General features: G+C 48.9%; 1 pseudogene; it reads right to left on the bottom strand.

Annotated features, from left to right (window-relative positions):
- Positions 1-3,751: 3,751 nt before the first annotated feature.
- Positions 3,752-6,443, bottom strand: LOC124974375 (E3 ubiquitin-protein ligase ZNF598-like; annotated as a pseudogene).
- Between the last annotated feature and the right edge of the window lie 601 nt (positions 6,444-7,044).

Genomic DNA, 7,044 nt, shown 5'->3' on the forward strand with positions numbered 1-7,044 from the left:
GGGTCATTACTTTTCTCTCTTACTGATATTTTAGAGAAGTTTAAAGCAAAATAAAGCATGATAACAGTATTTTTTTTAAAAAAAGTTTTTCTCCTTAAATGTAAATGCTGAATGTAAATGCTAAATTCACACTTTGTGGATTCTTCAGGTTACCTGACCATGAGGGCATCAGTGCACCAGGAAGAAAACAGCCAGGAGAAAACCATGAGGTTGCTGAGCAAGAACTGAAAGTCCAGCAGACCCAGCTTACAAAGTCTCACCTGAGTTCCCTGGGACATCATCCTGCCCATATCCAAGTTCTGAGAAGCCCATGAGAGATTGAGGTCCATCAGACACCTGCTCTGGGGGTCAGCACCAGACCCCACCCAAAGTCTTTATGCTCCATTCACAAGAGACATTACCCAAACAAACCCAGGATGTGGTGTGTCTGGGACAGATTCAGGAGACAGCGGATCTGCAGGAAAGGCAACCTCAGCAGTAAAGCAAGTTGACAAGGAATGAAGAACTCAAAACCCATAAGCATAAATACTTTTATTACACTCTTAGCAGTTGAAAAGACACATTTCTTATTTCTTTCTGATTTCATACCCCTTGCCCTGTCTCCAATTGTGCAGTTATAACTCAATGACTCCCAGAAATGTTCTTCCCTTGGGTGCTGCCTCAGTTTTGGAATCTACCTGGAGATTCTTCATGGTCACAACTGGAATCATACTTTCTCATTATTTGTGGAGTCTTTAGAGACACAATGGTCAATGACAAAGTCATTAGCTTCTTGCATGCCATGCTGCCCACACCGTATCCTGATCCTCCCCTGGTTTCTCAGAACTTAAGTAGACTCTTTGGGTTCAGAGATTCAGCAATTATCACTCACATCTGTAATAACTAACATACTCAGGGTATCACTTCCCACATGCCTAGGATCATTGCAGCCCTCAGCATCAGTCCTATGGAGCTGGAGTTGCAGCTGCAATTCACGCACTGTGTTAATAACTCCTAGTCAGGGAGCCCAGGCCAGGATCAGACCTCTGTCCACCAGATGATTCTGAGAGGGTGGGATTTTCCTCTTTACTAGGAACAGCAGTGTTGGGATGGTGAATGCAGAAGTGTGGGGAGGGACTGGGAATATTACTTTGTTTTTTTCATGGTAATTAATATAATTTCTACATGTATAAACTGGCTTATGTCCACCTGTCAGAAAAAGGCTGCTCTGAGGAGACAAAATTAAGGAAGATGGAACTTTCCCTGCTCTGCTTTTCCTTGGTGATTATCCATGTCCCAGTGAAAGTCACATAGCATCTATTTCCTAAGCACAAGCATAACTGGTGGACACTCTTTGAGGTCAGGGGTAGGGTAGAATCTACCAATTTTGCTATTATAGGATATTTGAGTCTAGAAAGTAACACATCCATGCTACTAACAACACACCACACAGATTCACACGTGGAAATGGCCAAGCAAGTCACACGACAGAGTTCCAATTGCCTATTCACAAGGGGCCAGGTTTTGTCACCTGAAAAGTGAATTTGGTCCCTACACTCTCCTGTGCTCCCCAGCAGGAGACAGGACAGAGGCTCCCAGGGCTAAGCCAGCAGGAAAGCACACATTTCTCCTCAACTAGGACTTCTTTCAGTGAGGATGGTGATAGAACTGTTCCTGTTGTTAGTTGATATTGAGACCATGGCAGTTATAGGATGGTATGAACTGTGGACTGAGGTTTCTCTTCTCCTCTTATTTTTTTGAGGATTGATATCCAGTGAAAGACCCCAAGGCAGGGGCCACACACCCAGTGAAATGATGTGATGTTCCTTGAGCTGTTATTTCTTGTGTTGGTCTTGGTGGGAAATTACAAGCCTCTTGATCCAGGAAGAAGATGGAGCTGAGGACAGGCCCCTACCTACCACACAGTTAACAGGCTGGTACTGCCAATGGCATGCCCTCTTTGACCCAGTGTCACCTACTGGAAGAGGTAATCCATTCCCATCCCCAGGGAAAGTTCCATGTCATCTGTCATGTACAATGTCACATTTTCATAAAAAAATTCATTTGAAAATAAGATAAAACAGCAAACTATTTTCCATCACATTGGGGCATCTTACCTTGACATTAGAGGGGTCTCTTCCTCCAGCAGAGCTCCAGGAGGTCAGTATGATACAGAGTAATTATCAGCACATTGATGGGGTTGCTCATAAATTACTAAGGGAGTGGACTCCATGTGGACATAGGATAAGAGTGACAGAGGAGTTTGCTTCACCATCCTGGACTGAGCTGCTGCTGGACCACTATCATGGATGGGAAAAGCCTGGAGAGGAGAGGACAGCACAGAAATGAGACTCAGGTCTTTTGCTGTGTAGTTGAAGGACACTTATTTTCAGCCTGAAATGTTCAGTCAACAGATGGCACTATATTGTGTGCTCTCTTTTCCTGGAGGGCTCATGGCTCATATTCCTCCTGGGCTATCCAAATAAAATTCTTAGTCCAAGGTGCATTGCTGCTGAGGTTGAGAGTTTAAATTTAGATCCCATTGTTCACTGGCTACCGCATAGTGCCTCCTGAATCAGAATGAGCCTTCTAGGAGGCCATGGAGATGGGCTGTCAACACACCTGCAGATGCTGTGTGTGGGAACCATGTTCATGTAGATGAGACAATGCAGAGCCATCAGAGCACAGGACATTGGTCCTTGGTGCCAGTGCAGATGGCCCGGGTTCACATGAGCCTGAACCCACGTGCACCTGGGAAGGTCATGCAAATCTGTTTCCTCAGTTCTCTGCACTGTCCTTTGAGCACTGAACCCTGCAGTTGATGGACATGGGCTATAGTTGCTCTGAATATGCCCTTTCTTCTCACTCCTTCCTCACCAGAGGTGTACCTGCAAGCTCTCATCCCCCCTGAGACACCTCAGCATCAGGAGGCACAGGCCAATCCTCTCTCAGATTAACCCCTCAGGTGGCCACAGACTGTGACCTCAACCAAGGGCTTCCCCTGAGGAGCTCCCAGGTCCTTAATCACTCTCTCATAAAATATCCTCTCCTCAAACTTGTTGGAACTATCTCTAATCCACTCTCTTCTGCTACTGAGTGGGAGTGGTTGAGAGGGTTAAGGATAGGATATTTAATTCTAGGCAAAAGCACTGCATAGATTTTCATAAGAAGAAAAGATAATTGGTTCTTGTTATTTATTCAAAACATTTTAATTTCTTTTTTTTACTGCAAAATAAATTTATTTGAAGATAAACTGTCTTATAAAAGATCAGAGGCAACTTGAGATCCCAGATTCAGCTTGTCTCATACAAAGATTCAACTTCAAGTAGCACAATTTTATCTGCTTTTAATCCTGAACACTCTTGAATTATGAACTGTTTACACGACACACTCAACAGCCAACTCCAGCACTAGGGGATCCACAGCTTTCAGCTCAGGCTCATGAGGGTCCAGTATGTGTCACTGAAGCCTCTGACTGTGACAACAAGCAGAGGTCCTGGCATCCCAGCCCTTCACTCCCTTGGCACTTTCTGAAAGCACAAGAATACAAACCAAGACCAGCCCACTGATGAGCAGGGGGTGGAACTTCTGCATGATGGCGTGCTGATGGCACAGGGTGGACCTTCCTGATGAACCCCTGGCAGGCTGACCAACCAAGAGGTCTGAGCAGCAGCCTTACCAGGACCTTACCTGGCTGCCTGGCAGCTGGGGGGAGGAAGGAAGGAGAAAGAAGACACACAGGTGTGACAGCTTCAGCCTACACTGGCAGGAGCTATGTGATGATCCTGGCAATGGCTTGAAGGGATGGGCAAGTCATTGTCCTGGGCAGTGAGCAGCGCCTAGTGGCTACTGACGTCAACCTGCACCAGCACCTGCTGGCAGGTGGGGCACACACAGCAGTCCAGGCCCACCTGCTGGGTGCTGACCTGCCATATACTCTTCTTAGTCCTCTTGGACATCGTGCCTGGGGGCTTCTCATGGTTGTGGAAGTCCATGTGTGCAGACAGCAGTTCCTGCTGCTTGGCTGTGTCAGGCAGCAACACCAGCAGCTAACTGAAGATCTTCTGGAAGTTCTTCCCAAGCAGGCCCTGGCAGCTCTTTTACTGCTGCTGCAGAGATCATTCCCTGTCCGAACTCCCCCAAGTGGCTCTTAAACTTGCTGAAGTGGGCCTCGTTGCTCTGCACAAAGCCCTTGATGGACTGGATGAGCTGTAGGTTCCTCTCCCAAAAGTTCTCAGGGACCAAGTAGGCTCGTGGTGTGGATGTCAGCATGGGTGCTTTTGTGGCGGTGGTGGTGGTGGTGGTAGGTCTGGGGATACAGGCTGGGTGGGGATTGGGCAAGAGCCTGGAGAAGCCGGGGGTGGGGGGTGATTGCTGAAAGGAGGAGCCAGGCCTGGTGTAAATGGGAGTGGTGTACCCTTCAGAAGCACCACAGTGTTGAAGCCTAGGGGAGGAGGCATCCTGGGTGGTCAGAGGCATCCCAGCACTGGGAAGTCTTCCTGGGGAGTGGGGCAAGGAAGGGACCCCAGGAGTCTTGGGAGTTCCGGGGATCCTTTGGGGGTGCTCCATGCCAGGGTTGGCCCTTCTGTGCATCCATTGATGATGACAGCTACTGGCCCTCTGCTCTACTCACAGGAGCTTCAGGGGCCTGCTCAGCCTGGGGCTTTGTGGTATGGTCAGAGGGCAGTGGCAGGGACAGTGTGGTACCAGGCTTCTCAGAGCCCACCTTCTTTTTATTGCCAACGTTGGTGGAGGTCTGGGTAGAGGCTAGCTCCAGCAGAGAAGCAACTGCCACAGTGGGCATGCTTCGCAACTCCTGGGCACCAAGGCCACTGCCCTGCTCCTCTGCAGGTGGCAGGCCACCATTCCGTCCATCCCTACTCCCCTCTCAGCCTTCTGACTGCTCCAGGGTCAGCCTGGGTCCCTGGAATGGGTGGAGCCCCTTTATTGCTGCATCTGCTGTTCCAGGCAGAGATGAGGCTTGGTAGGGTGGTACTGGGCTTGGATGCAGAGGACACTAGGGCAGAGAAGTCCTCCTTCTGGAAGGTGTTTCTACCCCTGGTGGACCAGGGTACACCAGCACTAGCCCCACAAGCCCTGGGGCTGCCCCTGTGCAGCAGGAGGAAGTAGAAGTACAGAGACTTGGGAAATCTTCATCCTTGAGTTTTGGAGTGGGAAGGAGGGTGCTTTGTGGGGTGAGCCCTGGGCCCAGGTCCAGGCAGTCTTCTTGGCCTTCAGGACCATTTGCTGAGGCCTCCCTGGGGCCTGAGCCTTCACCCTGAGCCCGGGTTAGGTGCCAGGGGCAGTGGGGCTCATGGGCCCTGAGCTGCAGCCTCTTCCTTCCTAGGACTGCCACACTCCTCCGGGTTCTAACTCCTGGGAGTCTCCACTTGTTGTGCAGTCACTGATGCCTGGATGGCAGCAGCCATTTCTCAGTCCTTTTCTTCCCTCTTTTACCTCCAGCTTCCTTGATGGCTCTGCTAGGCTTCACACCTGCTGGCCCGGCCCAATCGACCCTGGCAGTTGTACCTGTCCACCACCTCATAGTCCTCACCACTGACAATCCTGTCACTACGACGTGAGTGTTGTGGTGCAAAGCTGAACTGCAGGTCAATCTGGCAGTTTAGGCGTGCCTTAGCACAGCTGTGGCTGTGACAGGCAGTCCAGTGTGCCTTGAGGTGGATCGCAGTGCAGAAGGCATGGCTGAACTGCTCTGTGCTGCAGTGTCCCTCCTCACACAGGAAGTGCTTCTCCTGGAAGTGCTCATGCAGGTGTGCATAGTCGCTGTAGTAGTCCTGGGCCCCATCTGAGTCACAGAAGTGACAAAAGTAGTGGTCTCGGTGCAAGTGCTTCAGCAGCTCATCGTTGTTGAGGTACCGCTCATTGCAGAACTTGCAGAGCGGGTGTCCACAGTATGATGTGTCCTCAGGATCCCCTTGCATGCGGTGCCAAGCCAGATCCTTGCGCGAGTACCACTTGTGCTCGGAGGTGAAGATCTCGAGGTGCTTCAGGCATAGTTTGCAGCAGAAAAGCTCATGCTGCTTCCGCGTTTGCTCCTCCAGGTCCCCGAAAAGGCCGAAGGGCGACAGCTGGGGGCACTGCGGGCACTCAAGCTGCAACAACTGCCTGTACAAGGCAAACACCTTTCCATCTGCAAAGTCCATGTCATATTTCTCCTTGTGCTGCAGCTGCTGGATGGGGATTGTGGCAAAGGCAGGAAGCTTCTTTCCAAAGACCACTTGGCGCAGCTCCTCGTGGCACAGGGAACAGTAGCGCTGCTCTCACAGCACCTGCATCTTGGTGGAGCAGCGGTAGCACACCGGATGGTCGCAGCGGCCGAGAGTTGTGGCCTCCAAATCCCTGCAGCACCGCAAGCAGCTCCAACCACCCGGTTTGGGAGCCGCGGCTACTACCACTTCTAGGGCCCCACACCGCCATGGCGGAGCTCTGGCCACCTCCCTCATTTTAATTTCTTGATGTGATGAAAGATATGCCGTAAAATTACATAAATCTAGGTAGAAATCATTATTAGGAATGACAAAGCAGAACACTGAACAAATGGAATTGTGTTACATTAATATTAAAATAAATGAAAAATATATAATGTAATATTAAATTATATGTAAATTCCAGGAAAGATGCTGATAAAGGATATTTTAATGATGCCTGGTCATGATGGTACACACCCGTAATCCCAAGTACTTAGGAGACTAAAGAGGGAAGATCACAAGTTTGAATTCAATCTGGGTGACTTAGCACAACCATGTCTCAAAACCAAAATTTAAAACAAGGACCTGTTGTGTAGCTCAGTGATAGAATACTTGATTATCATGCATGAGGTTCTGGGTTCAATTCCAGCAGCACTAAAAAAAGTCAATGCCTAAAATTAAATTATGTCATTATTGGACAATTCTGTGAACACATTAGGAGCCATGGAGTTATACCTTGTGTTTGTAAATTTCATTGTAATAGGAACTATATATTACGTTCTATTTATGTTTTATCTATCAAAATGTAAAAATACATTCTACTGTCATATACAACTAATTAGAACAAATAAAATTT

This window comes from Sciurus carolinensis, unplaced genomic scaffold (genome assembly GCF_902686445.1).
Source record: "Sciurus carolinensis unplaced genomic scaffold, mSciCar1.2, whole genome shotgun sequence".
Lineage (NCBI taxonomy): Eukaryota > Metazoa > Chordata > Mammalia > Rodentia > Sciuridae > Sciurus > Sciurus carolinensis.